The sequence below is a fragment of the Marmota marmota genome, unplaced genomic scaffold, assembly GCF_001458135.2.
Source record: "Marmota marmota marmota unplaced genomic scaffold, marMar, whole genome shotgun sequence".
Lineage (NCBI taxonomy): Eukaryota > Metazoa > Chordata > Mammalia > Rodentia > Sciuridae > Marmota > Marmota marmota.
The window spans coordinates 5,783,787-5,804,219 of NW_026000130.1; the positions used below are offsets into that span (position 1 = coordinate 5,783,787).

At 43.3% G+C, this 20,433-nt stretch overlaps 1 long non-coding RNA gene across 2 annotated transcripts in view; it reads left to right on the top strand.

The window, feature by feature from the left end:
- The window catches only part of LOC125611119, a 39,407-nt gene that overhangs the window by 7,815 nt on the left and 11,159 nt on the right, over positions 1 to 20,433 (top strand). The window contains exons 2-3 of one of the 2 annotated variants that reach the window (XR_007341253.1): positions 8,548 to 8,700; positions 13,036 to 13,289. This is a non-coding gene — a long non-coding RNA (uncharacterized LOC125611119). The remainder of the gene's footprint in view (positions 1 to 8,547; positions 8,701 to 13,035; positions 13,290 to 20,433) is intronic. The other variant, XR_007341254.1, reaches the window with a different exon arrangement.

Here is a 20,433-nt window from a genome sequence, read left to right on the forward strand (position 1 = left end):
TCTTTCATTGTTGGACATCTAGGCTGGTTCCATAATTTGGCTATTGTGAATTGTGCTGCTATAAACATGAATATGCGTGTATCAGTGTAGTATGATGACTTTAATTCTTTTTTTTAATTTATTTTTTAGTTGTAGTTGGACACAATACCTTTATTTTATTTATTTATTTTTATGTGGTGCTGAGGATCGAACCCAGGTCCTTGAATGTGCTAGGCCAACGCTCTACCGCTGAGCCACAACCCCAGCCCTGATGACTTTAATTCTTTAGAACTAAGTGGTATAGTTGGGTCATATGGTGGTTTCATCCCTGGTCTTTTGATGAGCCTCCATACCAATTTCCATAGTGGTGCATGAATTTAAAGTCCTACTAACAGTATAAAAGTGTTCCTTGTTCTCCACATCTTCTTCACATGATTCCACTTATATTATACAAAATTTGTATTTTTCTGTGTGTATCAAAACATCTGGAAGAATATATCTGAAATAATAAGATTATCTCTAGATATCAGGCTGGTTTCTATTTCTTCTTTTTTACTCTTCAACATTGTCCAAATTTCTCTATCATTATCATACATTATTAACTTGGTACTGGAATACAAAAAATAGTTATTTCCTACTAGGGAAACAAAAAAGGAAAATATTCAAAAAATACTTGTGAACATGTTAACAGTGTTTGTCTTTATTTGGAGATTTCTTATACTTTTTCATTCTTATTCTTTATACTTATTTTCATTCTAAAATTCTTTAATGAAGATACATTACAGTAGTCTCATTTTATTCTTGGTTTTTGCTTTCCAAGATTTCAATTGCCTGAGCGCAACCAGGGTCTAAAAATATTATGTACCAAATTCCAGAAATAAATGCTGTTTTGAGTATGTGATAAAATCTTATGCCATCTTGCTCTGCCTTGACCAGGACATAAACCATTCCTTTGAAAAGGACATGAATCTACACTGTTTATTATACCACCTACCAAGTAGCCATCTCAATTATCAGATGAACTATGGAGGCATCTCAGTGCTTGTGTTCAAGTAACCCTTATTTTACTTAATAATGGCCCGTAAGCACAAGAGTAAGGATGCTGACAATTTGGACATACCAAAGAGAAGTCACAAAGTGCTTCTTTAAGTTAAAAGGTGAAAGTTCTCAACAAGGAAAGAAAAAAAAAACATATTCTGGGGTTTCTTAGGTAAGTTATTATGGTTAATTTCTTACTATGCCTCATTTTTAAATTAAACCTAATTTAGGTATGTATACTAGGAAAAGTCATAGTATACATAAGGTTCAACAGTATCTGAGGTTTATGGCATCCACTGGGGGAAATATTCTCTATAGATAAGGGGGATTATTGTTCTGCTTTTGTTTTTATTAATGGTTGTTATTCCTTTTTTTTTTGTGGTGCAGGGGGATTGAACCCAGAGCCTGGTGCAGGCAAGGCAAGCACTCTACTCACTGAGCTATTTGACATTCCTACAACTACACCAGCTACATTTTGGCTTGTATCTGCTTATTCCACAGTTTTGCATCTCTTTATTTATTCTTTCTTTGTTTTTTTGAGGTGGGGATCTTACTATATTGCTGAGGATGGTCTCTAATTCCTGGGTTCAAGGGATCCTCTTGTCCTCCTCTTGCCCCAAGTAGCTGGGATGACAGGTGCATGCCACTGTGCCCAGCTACAACATCCCCCCCCCTTTTTTTTTAACCTTTCTGAGCCTTTTAAAAAGTTTATCTCTTATATAATCTCAAAATTATGTTGACCAGATAATTTTTCTTTTATTATTGTGGTAAAATGTCCTTAATATAAATTTTACCATTTTAAGTATTTGTAAATGTACACTTCAATGGCATTAAGTACACTCACAACATTGTGTGATCACCACCTCATTTCCAGAACGTTTTCATCATCCCAAACAGAAACTTCATAGCTGTTGGACAGTAAGTCCCCATGTCTTCTGTCCCCAGCCCCCAGGGACCTCTGTTCTACTTTTTGCCTCTATAAAAATTGTATCTCATAGAAATGGAACATATAATATTGTCCTGCTTTTTTCTACACCCGTCTTTATATTTATTTTTTAGTTATAGGTAGTCACAAAATCTTTATTTTATTTTATGTGGTGCTCAGAATTGAACCCAGTGCCTCAAGCATGCTAGGCGAACACTCTACCTCTGAGCCACAACCCCAGCCCCTCTACACTCTTTTAAACAACTATTTTTATGGTTTGTAGCCATCTCAAAAACTAGCAGAAATTACATGCACACTTGAATGCAATCAGAAAACTATCATTTTCTGTGACCACGTATCCTAACATCAATCACTCATAAAATATGAAACAGTGTCTGCAGTTTCTCGAATTTTAATAACTGCACAAACTTCTTTATGAAGAAAACATTCACCTGTTGAAAGGGAGCACTATTTGTCCGACTCGAATGTGAGTTCATCCTTTTCAGATTCTCAGATCAAATGATTAGCAGACACGTGGAATCCTTGGGCTCCGGGAGTCACGCACCCGCCCTAAGACCTGAACTGGGATCCGCAGGGGCCGCCCTGGGAGGCCGAGTCCAGGGCGGACAAACCTCCGCCTTCTCCTACTTGGGCCCTGACACTTTCTCTCCAGTCCATCAGGCATCATTAGACAGAGACTTGGGGAAAGGGAGTCTTCATTCCTCCGCGCACACGACGATGCGTCCCGTGAACACCCCCAGCGATAGACAGCCCCGCTCACCACGTTGAAAAGTGTCGGGCGACTCCACCGCACAGAAGTCCCTGCTGAGGAGCCCCTCGCCGCCTCCTGGGAGAGACCACTTGAGAGAGACACGCGCGCAGGGCTAGGGAAGCAGCTCAGTGTGGAGCGCGTGCCCAGCAGGCGGGAGAGCCCACGTTCCTGCCCCAGCACCGCAGCCAGCGAAAGACATAGGCGTGGAAGTCGTCTGCCCCGTTGGGCCCCGCCCCCAAGCCTGCCTAAGCCAATCAGGGCCAGACAGCTGGGCGGCCGCGCCCCCTCGCGAGAAGTAGCGCCCACTCTAGGCACTACTCTGCCACCTGGCGCCGCCTCTGGCCGTGCTGAGTAATGCAGAGGCGGGGTCGGGGACTCCAGTTGATGATAACTGACAAAGCCTCTCTTAGCTCAGTGGTAAAGCGCCCAAGAGTTCAATCCCCAGTCCCAGCAACAATTTAGGGAATCAGTAGTAGCAGTTCTAAGATTCAGAAAAAGGGAAATAAGCAACCTATCAACCTGTCTGCAGTGTTCAAGGAACTAGAAAAGCAGGACCAAACTGGGCCCAAAGGTAATAGAAGGAAAAAAAGTAATGATTAGAGCAAAAATAAATAAAACAGAGACTTGAAAGATTATAGAGAAGATAAAAAAAAATGAAACAATAAACCGGTTTTTGGAAATGGTAAACAAAATTGAAAAAACTTTAGCTAGACTGAGAGAAAACTCAAATAAAAATTATAAATGAAGGAGAAGACATTGCAAGTGATACCCAAGAAATAAGATCATAATAGACTCTACTACCAGAGTGGAGTCATCTCCTGGGCACCATCCTCGGGGGCTTCCACAGGGGCTCAAGACCTATCTCAGGGATACAACAGGGCCTCTCATGGTTGACTTCACTCCTCTCTCCCTGGTCTTGTCCTGTCACCCCTCCTTCACCTACTCAGACTTTGACTTAATTATAGCAGAGAAGAGATTTTGTTTGGTGATATTTCTCCCACTGCATCAACTTAAGTCAGATCCTTACAGTGTCTTTTTCTTTAATAGGGAGACACCATTAAATTGCCATCACTTTATATTAGATTAGATCTACCATACTGATTTCATGAGTTTTTCTTAGAGATCCTCCAGTCATTTGTGAGAAAGGATGGCTCTTTTGATATGGGATACAATTATGTCTTTGTTTGTAATCTTAAACTAGATTATTCAATATGGTTGCATCTGCAATTTTATAAAATGGTATAAATTCCTCATATATCAAAACCAAAGATCACAGATGTGTGAATCCCATTGAATAAATTCAGGTAAAAAATTATTTACTTCTATTTGCTCATCTCTGATGCTGAAAATTTTGAGAACTCCTGAGAAAAATAAAAAATGACCATTCTTCTTCTAATGGGTTTAAGGTACTTTACAGGGTGCCATGGATGAGCTGAGTCAAAGGGTGGGGAGCATTTTCTCAGAGGCTTGTGTGGGCAGATGGTGCATTATGCTTTCTTCATTGACATCAACCTGGAGTCATTTCCTTTTTTTTTTTAAACAGGCGCAATATCTTTATTTATTCTTTTTAATGTGGTGCAGAGGATTGAACCCAGTGCTCCACACTTGCAAGGCAAGCACTCTGCCACTGAGCTTCAGCCCCAGCCCCTGGAGTCTTTTAATCCCCTTCTGTATACTGGGATTGAATATAATCTTACTATTTCCCCCCTCTTTGCAACTGACCACAAATTAAATGAATTTTCTCTGTTTCATAAAAAAAGAAAGACCTAATTTTGATCCTTTTCAACCATGTCTCCTCATGGGATGAGATGACTCAAGAGAGAGTTGGGTCTTGATCAAAAGGACTGATCTGTCAGCAGGGGTCATGGAAGAGGCAAGTCTCATTCAAGTCATTGTATTAACTTGCACTGAACTTTTAAAAAAAGCTGTGTTTACCAATTTCAAATATGTGGGATGTAAAATGTATCTCGAATTAAATGAGTTTCCTTTTTTTTTTTTTTTTTTGAGATTCTGGGGACTAAACCCAGGGCCTCACCTGTGCTAGTTAAGCACTCTACAACTGAGCTTTAACCTCAGCTACATTTACATGTTTTTCAGCTCAGTTTGTAAAGAAAAAAAGAAAGAAAAGTCTACATTTTTTCCATCAAGAAATTTCTGGAGATTCAGGAATAGGGGGAAATGTGTAGGGTTGGTATTTCAAATCTGGAATGGAATTGCTTTTGGCTCTCAATATGTTAGATTTGACTCCCTTGTACCATGGGCTTTTATGATCCAGGAAAATATTTGTGGCGGGGAAGTAATATTTGCTCACTTGTTTTCATATATAGAGTGTTAGAGTCTGTAAACAAGTCAGGATGGCACCTGGTATTTTGCCAGGGGGAGTGGTTAATGTTAAGGTCTGTAAACAAGTCTGGATGGCGCCTTGGCAAAATGCCAGAGGGAGTGGTTTGTGAAGTAACGCCAGAGAGCCATTAAGTGTGGAGATTTCTTATTGGTTGACTGCTGTATCTAGTTTATGTTAATTAGATAAGCTGTGTGGAATGTATAAATACCTCTGTTGTCCTACAATAAAAGGCTTCCACTCCTGCTGTATCAATGTACACAAGTTGCTCGTCACCCCCCCTGGGTTATTTTGCCCAGCCAGCCGGGCTGCGGCAGTAGAGGATAAAATGTGTGGGTCTGGGATTCAGGTTTTTAAGCAGAACATGCTGCCTTACACAACACACCTGGCATTGTAAAATATACTTGTCTAGATAGCAGAGGAGCAGCATCCTGGATAGCATGATGTGTGCTCACTCTAAAAATCCTGTGAGAACCTGTTGCTCTGGCAATTGGGGATGCATATCTTGCCTTCCATTCTGTCAATCTGTGATCTGAGGAGGTTCAAACTTGAGAGGAGTTTGACGGTTGTCAGGTTCTTACCCAGCGTCCTCCAAGATGGGAAACCTGAACTGCTGATGCAGAGGTATACCACCATTGAGCTTTTGAAGGCCGTTTCTTCTAATGGGCCGGCTAGCTCCTACTCAGTCTATTGCTTTCATTCCCCCACTCTGGTTTCTCTACTGATTTTCAAGTGTGTTTTATGATTTTGTATTATCATTCCCCATTTGGATTTTTCATTCTTCTATCAGCTGGTTGCCTTAAATAGCTTCCTACCTTAGAAAAATGTACATTTTCTAATGTCAATTTCATAGACATTTTTTTAAGAGAATGAAATGCCAGGACTCACACCCAACTGCTTTATCAGATCAGGAGACTCTAGATGCTATATCTGGCAATAGATGTCCTACAAAAGGAGAATTAAAGGCCAAACTCTTCTGAACATAGACGTCAAAATCCCAAATACTGGGAGGTCCTCTGGGAGGGTAGTGGGGTGGGACTGACAGACTATGGTTATGGTTGGCCCACTCTAAGGTAGATAAGACTCTGTCCCCTGGCCCTGCAGGATCAGGTGGGGGATGGGGAAGCACATGAGCAGGAATCTGCCCTATGAGAGCCAGTGCCACCGGGCAAGTTCTCAGCCAGGCAGTTGTCCAGCTGCTCAGACAGTGGCTTAGATCAACAGTCCCCAGACATGGCACATGCCAACTTCTTACTCTGAACCAGTCCAGGGGGCCCCTTGACCCATTAATAAGCATTATCCGCTCATTTGGGAGTGATTACAAGGAAACAAGTTGATTCTCTAAACAGCCATCAAGAAGTGGCAGTTGGTTTGGAATGTCGCGAGATCTGAGTGAGGCTGGGAGCCCCGGGGTTGTCAACTGCTCATCAGGAAGGTTCACTGATTGGCAGTTAACAGCGAGAAGATGCTGGGGCAGGATGGTCACAAGTGTGGACCTCCCCCTTGTCCTTCAGAGAGGCTTCATTTGGATGAAATGATCATATTTCAGGTGAGGGATGAAATCTAAAGACAGTTATGATTTCAACTTCTTTTAGCTCAGATCTTCCGGGGCTTCAGACTTCACTAGGAAACCTGGGGGTAGGAGGATTTGAGAGTAAGAGGGGCTCTTGGTTCATGGTTTTAAGCCATCAGCTTGAGGATGCAGATGTTCTGGGATCTCTAGGGAAAACATCCGAGGGAAACATTTCCACTCCTGCCCCAAATCTACCACCCATCAGTGTGGTGAATCTGGGAAAATCACCTAAAATCTCCTAGTTCCAATTCCCTAAATGGTAAATCTTGTGTTACAGTCTGCTCTGCCTATCCCTTGGGTAAAATATGGGGTCATAGGCAATAAGAGGTGCTCTCCACGAGCTACAAAGATTATTCCCGTGTGAAGGATGAAGAATAGACTTTAATCCTCCATTGCTCTGTAGCCATGTCTGTGTTCCACCCCTATCAAAGATTTCGCTTATCATCCAGACATTTTACTTATTTATTTATTTTTTAGTTGTAGTTGGACACAATACCCTGATTTTATTTATTTTATTATTATTTTTTTATGTGGGGTGCCAGGGATTCAACCCAGGGCTCTGCCTGTGCTAGGCGAGCGCTCTACTGCTGAGTCACAACCCCAGCCCCTTCTTCCAGACATTTAATGAGTGAGTATTTTATTGCATTTCAGAAGCACCTGTTTTCTTAAAGCTTTGCCTGTACCTAATTATTGTTAGCCTTTTAACATAACATAGGCCAGATGGACATCTCCACATCTCCAAACAGGGAACTAAGGCACAGGCGGGTTTGTTTCGCCTTCTCAGGTGCGCCCATCTTCCACACTGGATTCGAACTCAGCCCATATGGCCCCAGCCCTGTGCCCTTGGCCACTGTTCTCTCTGCCTTTCTGTATATCTCACCTCATTGAAGGCATTTTCTCACACAACAGTCTGTTTAGTCAAACTGCAGAGATTTTTTTTTGAAGTCCAGCTCTGACTCAGGTGCTCTGCTGTCCCAGTGGTGAAAAGTCAGATCAAAAGTTTGAACTCTGGGGCTGGGCTTTTTTTTAGGTGTAGATGGACACAACACAATGCCTTTATTTATTTTTTTTATGTGGTGCTGAGGATTGAACCCGGGTCCCACCCATGCTAGGCAAGCGCTCTACTGCTGAGCCACAATCCCAGCCCCTGGGGTTTTAGCTCAGTGGTAGAGCACTTGCCTAGCATGTGCGAGGCACTGGGTTTGATCCTCAGCACCACATGAAATAAATAAAACAAATGCATTGTGTTCATCTACAAGTAAAAGAACATGAAAGAAAGTTTGAACTCTTAAGAACATTCAAATTCCTTTATTCTAACTATATAGAAATATACATTGCATTGTTGTTAACTCTAGTCACTGACTGTAGAGAGAGCATAGGATGATACTGTTCTACTCTTAACTTCTATGAGATTGATTTTTTTTTTCCATCTGTGAGATGGTACTGTATTTTTCCTTGTGTTCCTGATTTATTTCACTTAACAAAATGTCCTCTAGATCCATCCACACTGTTGCAAATGATGGGACTGTTCTCACCACACACACACACACACACACACAAAATAGAAATATCGAGGAGCTGGTTGTGGTATAATTGCATAATATTCATATGTAGGGAAACTTCACGTTGTCCCCCCAAATGCATGAAATTATCACGTTGATTAAAAAAGTTTTAACGTTGGGGACTGGATTTGTGGCTCAGTGGTAGAGCACTCGCCTAGCATGTGTGAGGACCTGGGTTTGATCCTCAGCACCACATAAAAATAAATAAATAAAACAAAAGTATTGTGTACAATTAAAAATATTTAAAAATATAAATAAGTAAAGGTATTGTGTCCATCTACAACTAAATTTTTTTTAAAAAAAGGTTTGAACATTGAATCAATGATTACTAATTACCCTATGGTCTTCTGTCAACAGCTGTCTCTATTTTAATACATTTCCCAGGATCTTGCCTCAATGACCTGGTTACTCCATGATCAAGATATCCTCCTGACCACTGCAAGCCACAGTCCAGAGGAATTCACTTCTGACCACCCAACTTTGTTCACCCTGCTGAGGAATCAGATGAAGGTATGCTGGAGATTCAGTCTTTGAATTCAATCATCAATAATGATTTTACTTTATTCAGAATTCCACAGCTCAAGAGAAAACTAAATGTTCCATGCCATATTCTCTTTTTATTTGATGTGTACAAATTTAAATTCATTAAGTTGATCAGCATTCCTAAAACTCCAGAAGTAAAGATCTTGTTTTATGACTTAGTTTTGTACACTCTTCATAGTAAATAGGTCTCGTTCTGCAACAGTGATTCCAAATTCAAAACCAAAGGAATAGAAATTATTTAGAACAATTTTAGATTAAAATAATAATTGAATAGATAGGGCAGAATGTTCCCAAATTTACTTCATAACACCTGTTTCCTTTTAAAAATACAGTTGTTTTGGGTGTGGTACATTTGTTACAAAGGTTGAACCAATATGGATAGGTTACCATTAGCTAGAGTTCAAGTTCATCCAGTGTTGCACAGTTCTATGGGCTTTGACAAAGGCCTGTTGTCATTTATCACTATTACAGATAGGTCAACATCATGGGTGGGAGCATCTTGGGCTCGTGCTTTCCTCTTTGAAGTTACTGATTTTTTTTTTTTTTTTGGTACTGGGGATTTAACTAGGGGTGCTTAACCACTGAGCCACATCTCCATCCCTTTTTAAATATTTTATTTAGAGACAGGATCTCACTAAGTTGCTCAGGGCCTCACTAAGTTGCTAAGGCTAGCTCTGAACATGCAATTCTCTTGCCTTGGCCTCTGAACCGCTGGTATTTCAGGCACGTGCCACTGTGCCTGACTAAAGTTACTAATTGTTTTTTTGGTGTCAGGGATTGACCATTGAGCCACATCCTCACCCCTGTTTTGTATTTTATTTAGAGACAGGGTCTCACTGAACTGCTTAGTGACTCATTTTTGCTGAGGCTGGCTTTGAACTCAAGATCCTCCTGCCTCGGCCTCCCGAGCTGCTGGGATGACAGGCATGTGCCATTGCGCATGGCCTGAAGTTACTAATTACTGATTCAGTTTCTTTAATAAATGTAGGCCTATTCAGATTATCTTTCTCCTGGGGTAAAATTTAGTCTTTCTGCCTTTGAAGGAATTGTTCTATTTCCTTCATGCTCTCAGACTCATCAATAGAGGATTGTTCAAAGTATTCCTTTATCATCTTTTAATGTCCATGGAATCAGTAATAATTTCTCTTGAATTATATTATTGGTCCATTGTGTCCTCTTCTTTTCTTTGGGGTTAACTTGGTTTGAAGCTGTCCAATTCGCTGATTATTTGAGAGAACTAGATTTTGGGATTGTTTAATTCTCTGTTGATTTCCCATTTTTTTATGACATTGATTTCTGTCATGATTGCCATTTTCATTTTTTTTCCTGTGGGCTTTCCATTATATCTCTCTTTTCACCCTAGTTGCCTGAGGAGGAAGCTTAGATTTTTGAATTCATTTCTCTTTATTTTCTGTACTGTCACGTTCCACGACTAAACACTCAAGGTCGCTCCAGGTGAACTGGGCTGCACAAAATAATCACACAGAGACAGGGTGCTTAACCACTGAGCCACATCTCCATCCCTTTTAAAATATTTTCTTTGGGTCTTGTGACAGCTCCTCTGACGTTAGGGGTCCATGGAAAGAGAGAGAATGAGGAGCACATGCTGAACCCTTTTACTGGGGAGAAGCCATTCTGATGAGGCAAGGGGTCAGGTTTCAGGGGGTTGAGGCTAGCTTCCTGAAGTCTGCCGGATGTTGACATCTAGGAAGGCCACACCCATCTCATGTGCTGTGTGGGGATCAAGAGCAGAGCAAGAGAAGGGGACATACAAAGGGAGTTTCCATGGAACATTGTATCCCAAACAGGGCAAAGGGGTAGGATTACAAAGAAATAGGTGAGTGGAGCTCAACCCCCGCAGGTGACCCCTACACCTTGGAACCATGCCTTGCTATCGGAGCTGGGACAAAGCCCAAGTCACTAAGAAATGTAGTGATTGGTCAGAGCCTCATGCATCAGAACTTGAAGGTCATCTGCACCCAGGGCAGCTCCCGTCACTATACTGTTGTGTTCAGTGCTCCAAACTTCCTTCTGAGTATTGCTTTCACTGTGTCTCACAAATTTCACAAGGTGAATTTTAATTTCCCTTTGTTCAAAATATGAAATAGGCCTGATGTGGTGGTGCATGGGGAGCCTGAGGCAGGAGGATCTTGAGTTCAAAGCCAGCTTCAACACACTAGTGAGGCCACAAGCAACTCAGTGAGACTCTGTCTCTAAGTAAAATACAAAAAAAGCGCTGGTGATATTGAGTGCCCCTGAGTCCAATTCCTAGGACCCCACCTGCACAAAAAAAAAAAAAAAAAGAAAGAAAGAAAGAATTTCTCTGGAGGCTTCTTCTTTGACCTGTGTGTTTTGTTGAATGTATTGTTTTAACTCCAGACATTTGGGAGTTTTTCAGGTCTCTTTTTCTGTTGCTGACTTGTAGTTTAATTCCATATTGACATGAGAGCATATTTTGTATGATTTGTATTCTTTTAAAAAATTCAAGGTATGTTTTAGGACCCACAATGTAATTATCCTGAGGAATGTCTCAAGTGACCTGGAGAAGAAAGTGTATTTTCTCACTGTTGAGTGGAGTAGAGAACAAATGCCAATGAGACCTGGTTGATTGGCAGTGCTTGTTAGCTTCCTGGGCTGCCATGGCCAAGGGCCACACTGGTGGGCTTGACATACTAAGTGCATTGTCTCAGGGTTCTGGAGGCTGGAAATCCCTCATGAAGGCGTAGGCAGGCCCGCGCTCCCTCTGACAGCTTAGGGAAGTCTCTTTCCCTACCTGTTCCTAGCTCCTGCAGGTTTGTGGCCATCTGTTCCTTTCCTGGCCTGCAGCCACCCCACTTCACACTCTGCCTCCATCATCCTGGGTGTGTGTCCCTCCTGGATCTTTTCCCTGTTCTTATGAGAACAGCAGTCCCATGGAAAAGGAGTCCCCTCTGTTCCAATAGGATATCACCTTAACTGAGTCTATTTCCAAATAAGGGGAAGTTCTGAGGTTACTGGTGTCAGGGCTTCAACATGTATTAACAGACCTGTTGTGTTCAACGCTGTCCCTCCTTGTTTTCTTCCTGATGATCTGTCAAGTTCTTAAAAATAGGTGTGGAGGCCTGGGGCTGCGGTCAATGGTAGGGCACTTGCCTGGCATGGGTGAGGCACTGGGTTCAATCCTCAGCACCACATAAAAATAAGTACATAAAATAAAGGTAATTGTGTTCATGTACAGCTAAAAGATATTTTTAAAACCTGGGTGTTGAAATCCTCCACTGCAGCAGTGGATCAACCTATTTATCATTGTTGTCCCATCCATTTTTGTGTTTTTTCATTCTTGCCTGGCCCACTCCTTTTCCTTCTCTCATGGACTAAGAAATACGTTCCCGCAGCACTGGAATCATCCACCTCCACTTACCCCAGCCCCGTGTTCACACCAAGAAATCTCCCTGAGTAATTCTTCAGCAGCACCAACGCCCTGGCAGATGTACAGTTTTCTGCCAGATCCCCTAGAGGTCCTGATGGAGGTGATTCTGTTTGACAAGGGGGAGCACCAGGTCCCATCTGTTGCTGAGGTAAGGTGGCCCTGGTGTCTAAGACATAGATGTCGATGTTGTGGTTTCTTCATTTTTACTTAAATCCCTACATGGAAATTGATGACCACGCACACTCTAGATGACATGTCCAGTTTCCCTCAGCTGCAAGTCTATTCCCAAAAGATGCCCAATTCAAGATGGTTGCAGTGGGGACAGCCTCAGTGAGTGCTGTTTGGTAGTGAGCCTTCTCCTCAGAAGCACTTCTTCCTGGTTGAACAATAATTTTGTGTGTGCCAACAAAATGGACCAGGCCAACCTCCAGTGAGAAGCCAAGTGTCCTCTAGGCTTTATTTGGGTGGGGGCCATTGCCTCCATCACTGAGTCCCATCCGTTTTCTAATGTCCCCATAGTGAACAGTAGACCTGTGCACATAGGACTCGGCCTGACAGGACCTCCCAGTGTCTTCCTGTCTGTAGGCGCAGGTGGACTCCACAGCAAGTGAAAACTGTATGTGTCCTCCACTCGCTTTCCTGTCGAATGAACGTGTAAGTGCTGAGAAAGGCTGGGCTTTTCTGGCCACTTTTGTCTAGAAAGCCCTCCTGATTCCAGATGCCTGACGGAAAAGTGGACTGAGGTGTGGTGAAGGAAACTGATAATCCAGTGAAGAATGCTGACCACTAACCACTCTTCCTAAAAGTTATAATGTTTGGACAACAGGAAGGACTGTGTCCTTGAGGCACAGTACATACTTGAGTGTTTACTCTTTTTCTTTCTTTTTTTTTAGAATGACTGCTTCACACTGACAAGTTACCTTTATCTGGAAAGTCAAAGGTCCTCCTTCCTATTTATCTCCTGCTCCTCTTCTTTGCCTTACACTCTTGACCCATGTCCACATGAAGTAATATTCCTGAATGATTCATGAGCAACACCATCCATGTATTACCAGTCACTCTTGTGTTCTCCCAGGTCCGTCAGTGGACTTGGTAGAGTTCGATTCCCCATCATGAGATGGATAAGGAGGACCCATCTTATGCTCTGGTAAGTTTTACTACTTTATGTGAGAAATACAAGTATTATTTATTTGGATTGTCTTCTATTGTATTAAGTCATGACCATCTGAATATGTATATCAGGGTTGGCATATACAATTTCCTTTGTTGGGAATTTCAAGGGACAGTTGGTTGCCAACCAAGACTTCATTGAAGACAAAATTTAAAAATGAGGGGTTGAGGATGTGGCTCAAGCAGTAGCGCGCTTGCCTGGCATGCGCAGGGCGCTGGGTTCGATCCTCAGCACCACATAAAAATAAATAAATAATAAAGGTATTGCATCCATCTACAACTAAAACAATATTAAGAAAAATGACAGCCTTTCTCCACCCTGTATGGTAGCATGCTTTTCCCTCAGCAACAGTTTTCCCTCCTGGCAAAAGAAATTCGTAATTGTCAGCCAACATGGACTTGAAGCATCCACACCCCACGAAGAGCTGTGTCTTTCCACAGGAGTAGGCTGGCTCTATTCTTGCCTTTGAGTTCCCTTGACTTGACTTGACTGGTTTTTTTAATGTTACCAAGTGAATAAAAAGGTCTATGCACACAGGACAGAGTATGGTCTGATCTTTATAGTGACTCATTTTTCTTTAAGTTCAGGTAGATCCTCGCTCACTTGCTGAGGATGATCTAGATGATTAGAAGGTGGGACAGTTTTGCTGGCTTTAGTACACAGAGCCCTGGTAATGAAAGCTTCCTGCTGTGAATGAGGTTTGGGCATATGGTTGTAGAACTTGATTTTCCAGAGAAAGCACCATGGCCATTCTTTGTAGTCCATAGAAGCAACTGTGTTTCCTTTAGGTGGTGTGGGGTTGGGTCCATGAGGGCAACGTATGTCTATGTGGGCATTCATGTGGCACAATCCAGAGTGGTCTGTAGGTGAGCTTTTGGGTTTTTATTTATTTCTCTAGATACATATTCCCCTAGTCTCACTATGTCAATGTTTTCATCCAAAAATGCCATCACCACAGAGCATGATTATGGATGCATGTAAGTTAAAGTGTAAATTTGTTTATGTGCAGGTCTTTTTTAAAAAAATGTCTATTTTTTAGTTATAGGTGGACATAATATCTTTATTTTTATGTGGTGCTAAGGATTGAACCCAGTGCTTCTTGCATGCTAGGCGAGCGCTTTACCTGTGAGCCACAACCCCAGCCCATGTGTGCAGGTCTTTGCATGCCAATTAAACATCAGTTAACATGGGGGGGGGGGAGGTATCCCATCTGAACCCAGGGCTTGACAAGGTCAGAGTTGTGTTTCCTAATTCCTGTTTATGGGCCAGTACTAACTTCGTTTAATAATGAACTTCATCTGTCAGTAGGTGGCTATATTGCTCCTGGGTCGTTCATGATGCTTCATTCTTGACACTTAACCTCATTCTCGCATAGCTTTTCTGTGAAAGGTAGAATTCATCTTCTACAATCCATCTTTAGCAGAGAGTGCTGGGCATGACCCTTCCTTTGCAATGATCCCCAGGTCCGCTTACATGCCACACCCAGTTCTGGAAAGAATCTGAGGCAGGAAAGCAGACTTCAGACTTGCCAGTTTCTTGGTTTCACCTGCCTCTGGAATCTGCCTGGCAGCAGGTTGAAGCGACACATGACTAAACCAGGCAGGGTCACTCCTGGTGAACTGGGCTGGCACAAAATAATGACACACAGACAGAGAAATACCTTTTTCTTTGGGTTGTGTGATGGTCCCTCTGACCCAGCTCCCACAAAGGAGGCAAGGCAGGTAAGAGAGAGAAGGAGCAGGCCTCGAACCTGGGTTTTATTAATGGGGGAAGTTAATCCATGGAACATTCTATCCAAAAATGGGCAAAAGGGTAGGATTGCAACAAATAGGTGGGTATAATTCAACCCCATCGGGTGATACCCACTCCCAGAGCTGCACCTTTCTATCCAAGCAGAGGCAGGTCCACATGCATTGCAATGCGTGTGATGCCAGTCCAGTAACTCCTCGCTCAGTACTAAGGTATTTGGAAGAGGCAGAAGTAGGAGAAAGCAAAATTTCATGAGGAAGACTGAGTTTAGCTACCAAAGCAAAAAAGAAAAAGCTATAAATAGTATGCTCAAAGCCAGTAGACAGACTAGCTCTTATTCCTATGACCTCAAAATAGGAAAGCAACTCCTGTTCAGGGTGGCCCCCAGTAGCAGGTCACTGTTAACTGAAGGTTGTGTGATCCAGAGACATGTTTAAATTGGAGGGAGGGCTGAGGATATAGCTCAGTTGGTAGAGTACCTACCTTGCATGCACAAGGTCCTGGGTTCAATCCCCAGCACCACAAAAAAAACAAAACAAAAAACCCCAAACCAACCAAACAAAAAACAAATTGGAGGGAGCTTAAGGGACATAGCCAGCACGGTCACAGCATGTCTAGCTACAGAGCAGGGAGAATTCAGCATGGATGGGGACTGATCCCACAGTCTAGGTGGTCCTGGAAGACATCAGTTGGAGACTTGTCTCTGATATGTCTCCTCATTGTCAGCCACAAATGCTATACAGGTCCTTCCACTCTTGGGTAAGCAGATCCTGGTCTTGACTTTTCCCAGTGAGGGCAGGGCCTGTGTCCTCTTCATTCCTGGGCTGCTTTTTAAAGTCCCCGTGAGCATCCCCCCTTTGAGCCGAGATCATGCTCGAGTGTGGAAAGGATTCCTCCTCGGCTTGTCCAGCCTATGGTGCCCCCATTGAGCCAGGTACTCATACAGGCTCTGACCCCAGGATGGGGGCACGAGAACAGACTTACAAAGACAGTGGCTATGTCCCCCACTCTGCCCAGTTTTCGCATCACTCCAGACAAGGTACCCCAGGTCATGTTGGGAGCCATGTAGGCCTGAAGGTTGACTTCATTGATGGAGTGTTTCCAGGACATTTCAGAACTCCTGGTTCCTGTGCATGTGCCCAGGGACTGTTTGTGAATGAGTGAGTATATTAGGCCAGCTAACTCCTTTGCAAGGGAAAAACTAGGTAAGGGAGGCCATATCTTCCTCCTCTTTGGACTCTACAATTAAATACTCAGAATTTATCCCACTAGCCATATTTCAAGTGCTGACATATGTGCATGCGTTGGATTCATAATGGACAGTGAACATTCCCTTTATCTTATGGGTACCTGCTCTGAGTTGGGCACAGGGCCTGTTCACTGGGTTCATAACTACAAAATGTGTTTGCCTTGGCCATTAATTCAGAAAACTGGTGAGGGGTGATGGGAGATGAAGAAAAGACAAACATACACACACAGAGAGAAAAAGCTGGGGCCAGAAAAAGCTGATGGAGTCTGACTGACCCAGAGCCAGGACAGCACATTTATCATATAGGTTTCATCAAAAGGTTATTTGTGGGAAGTTTCTGCAGAGCAGGCAATCTGAAGGACATAGGACTGGTGAGACATTAGGGTTATATTGTTATGTTCAGATTTCTCTATACCTGGGTGTTCGTGCCTAAACTCAAGTTTCCGAGTAGATAAAGCTCCACACCTTTGCACATAACGTCCTCTGGCTGGCATCACCTTGACCTATACCATCACACAGGAAGTTCCCAGCGTAAACACAGCCACTCTCCACGTGGGTTCATCACGGTTGCAATTCCAGGTTGATGTGTGTGGAGAAGAGAGCAATTTGGGCCCGTGATTCCTTCAACTCCTCTCTTTCCCTTGAAGGCTGGTGACCGGTTGCGGTGCCTTGTTGACTGACTCCACCAAACCCAGGGAGAGTCTGAAAACACAGAACAGATTCTGGTGATCCTGTGTGATTTAGGGTATTTGTTTATTTTCTATTCCTGAACAAAACACCTGCAGGTGGGGGCATTATAAGGTAGAGGTGTGCTTAACTCCCAGGTGTGGACATTTGACAGCATGGTCCTTGCATTTGCCTGGCATGATGAAAAGCCCACTGGGCTGCATCCCAATATTATGGGTGACATGATGGTGGGTGCACGTGTGAGAGGCAGGTATCACGTTGTGAGACCGGAGCCCGGGGTTTCAGAGACCTGGTTTGCGTATTTTGTGACACATGTCCCTTGAGGGAACTGACCAGGGTGTGAGGAAACTCTGTGAGTCTCTCTGAGGATGGTGCCCTTTGTGACCCTCCACCAGTCCCCACCTCTTACAGGGTTCACACCTCCCAACCAGGCCAAACTGAGGACCAAGCCTTAAGCACATGAACTTGGCAGGCAAGACACATCCAACCATGCCACCCACCTTGAACCCAAGGGGTGTGGAAGAAAGGGGTGAGGCTCTCTCAATTAACATTGCTACTGATGTTTGTGTCTCTAAAGATTGGATCATCAGCAGAAGATAGGATTTGAGCAGTGAGGATGAAATCTGTAGGTAGGTACCTCGGAGGAGTTGAGTCTGCTTGTTTATTTGGAGATAAAAGAGAAGGAAACAAGAAATGTGTGTTGCTTTCCTATTTTGAGGTCATAGGTCTGTCTCCTGGCTTTGAGCATACTATTTATAGCTTTTTCTTTTTTTGCTTTGCTAGTTACACTCAGTCTTTATAAGATTTGCTTTCTCCTACTTCTGCCTTTCCAAATACCTCAGTACTTGACTTTAATTAGTCAGAATCTCTTGGAAACTAGGCTTTGGGTACTGAACCACAATGGAAGGCATCTGATAGGACACCCTTCCTCGGAGGTACTGCGTGAAACTAGACAGAGTTCTTAATTGAGCCAGGTGGTGGTCAGGAGTTGACCTTCTTCTCTGCACATTTGGCCCTATACCATCACTTTCTCTTCTGTCCTCTTGTCCACTCCTTGGTTTCAAAGGCTGTCCCAGGTTCTGGGGAGTTCAGGAATGTTTCCTCTGGGCTTCCCACACATGCTTCTTGGTGCCTCTGGAGAAGAGGGTTGAGAAATATATCCTTGACCACATTTGTCACCTCTTCTTCGCTAATTTCTACATCCTGGGACTAGAGTGAAAACCTGAATTTGCTTTTATTTGAGAGTCCTGTGTCCATCTGTCTTTCAAGCCCCTCTGGGCCCTCATGACCCTGTTGGCTACCTGTCCTAGAACTGGACAGGCTCAGGAAGAAGCCTGTGGGATGTCACTGCTCTGGAGTGTCATTCAGATCCAGGATGTCACTGCTCCTTTCTCTCTACCTACCGCTCCTTCTGGACACCAGTGCCCCATTCCTACACTTCAGCTGGGCCTCCGCCTGGTCCCTGCTCTCAGGTGTACTGGGCGTCTTCCCTCTCAGTCCCCCACAGCTGGCAGATCCCATTTCTTTTATATTGCCACCAACACACCTGTTTTCACTTGTGTACTTGCTACTTGTATACTTGGGGACTTGGACAAGTTACTCTTATGAACTTGGGTTCATCTTCTGTAATCAGTTATGGAATTTTGGGGAAAGATAAATGCCTCCCACAACCCTAATGTCACCCCAGGCCCAGAAAACTCACTTGGCATGTGTGTTGGTTGTCATTCTTTCCCATAATACCAGCACAGTTTTGGTCCTGAGAAAGGTGCTCCTGGGCTTGGATGGAGTGGTCAATTGATTAATTAGGGAGGGTGGTAGTGTATCCTTAATCTTTCCACCAAGTCCCCATAGTGGACACACACATGAGAGTGGAATATGACAAAGGGAAAGGAAGCTGGAGAGAACCAGGGAAGAGGAAAGAGACAGGTGGTGTGAGGGAGGATGTCAGGGAAGGGAAGTCAGGAACATGCCCAGAAAATCCTGGAGACAATGGCAGCCTCTTGGAGATGTGAACTTGGGCTGGAAAACAGGGCCGGAGCTTCTAGACCTCATTGCAGTGGTGAAGTAACTGAGACCTGCACACAGGAGTCCAGAAATGAGGAGAATGGAGCTGTGACTGTGGGTTCTAGAACACCAGGAGCAGCAGGGGCCCAGGTTCTTGGCTTGACTTTAACTCTGTCCTTCCTTTCTCCAAGGCCACACCATTATCATCGCTGCCCTTGTGCATGGGGAAGTCTGTTTCACAGATCCTGAGGATGAGGATAATGGCACCAGCAATCTGCATGTAATTTATTTCCTCTTTGTGTCTATTTCTTATCTATAAACTCATCTTTTCTGCCCTTCCTAATTCCCTCTTTGCCACTTTTTATGCCTTTTCCTGAAGGCGCTGGTCTTATCAGATACCTGAGGTCTGTGGGTCTTCAGTGTCTGCTACATTTCTCTGTAGAGCTCCTTCATCTCCTTCTTAGCTGTGCCCTGGTTTCTTCACCTGGTTGTACTGAGCAACCCTGTACAGCCAGGCAGGATGCTGGGGTTGTAGTAGAGAGAAGCTAGGTTCCTCCTTACTGGAGGGGGCCTGGAGATACCTGTGGCTGTGCTCTGGGCACCCGATACCTCAGTTCTTCTGCCCTGGGTGACTCTGTTAAGATTATGCAATTAAAAAATGATTCTTCCCCAACAGGCATCTAGTTCCAGGAATCCTATCCTGAATTGAAAAGAAAGGATCAAGGAACTCAAAGGGGATGAAGAGGAGGAAGTGTGAGTGTGGAGAGAGCAGGAGGGGGAGCAGAAGTGAATGAGTGAGCACATCCTCCATTGCTTCCTAGATGTCTCCCCCCTACCCTTTTTTTTTTGTTTTGCCCTATTGAATCAATATTTTTTTCAAAACCTACCATGTCAAAATGAAACAAAAGGGTCACTCCTCGGTCTTATCAATGGTATCATGTTATAATAGCACTTTACAACTCCCTCCCATTTTTTCAGTGTAAGTTACAGGTATGTGTGCTGCTTACCTGAAAGCATTGCTCTATTCAGATCCACAACCCAAGCACTCTCTGAACATTACAATAAGGGAGAAGGGGAGGAGGAAGAAGAGGGAGTGGAGTGAAGTTTTCCCTGATAAGGGTTTTGGAGCAATAAGGTCAGGAAGTATGAAGTTATTTTTGCTGTCTTTTCATCTCTATGTTGTATGAAATAATACTTACCACACAAGTCCAGCAGGCCTCTTTTGGGCTGTAACTCACTAATTTTCTTCTTGCAAGCAATGCATTTACAAATATGTTTATTAGTGTACTCAGCAATCGCACAACAACTAGTAAAGATTAAAAGTGTGCCCCCTCATATGTTTATCTACAGTGTTTAAAGGGGAATATATTTTGCCATGAGGACAAAGCTCTGAACAGATTTAACTAAATATGTAAAAATTGAGAGTATAAA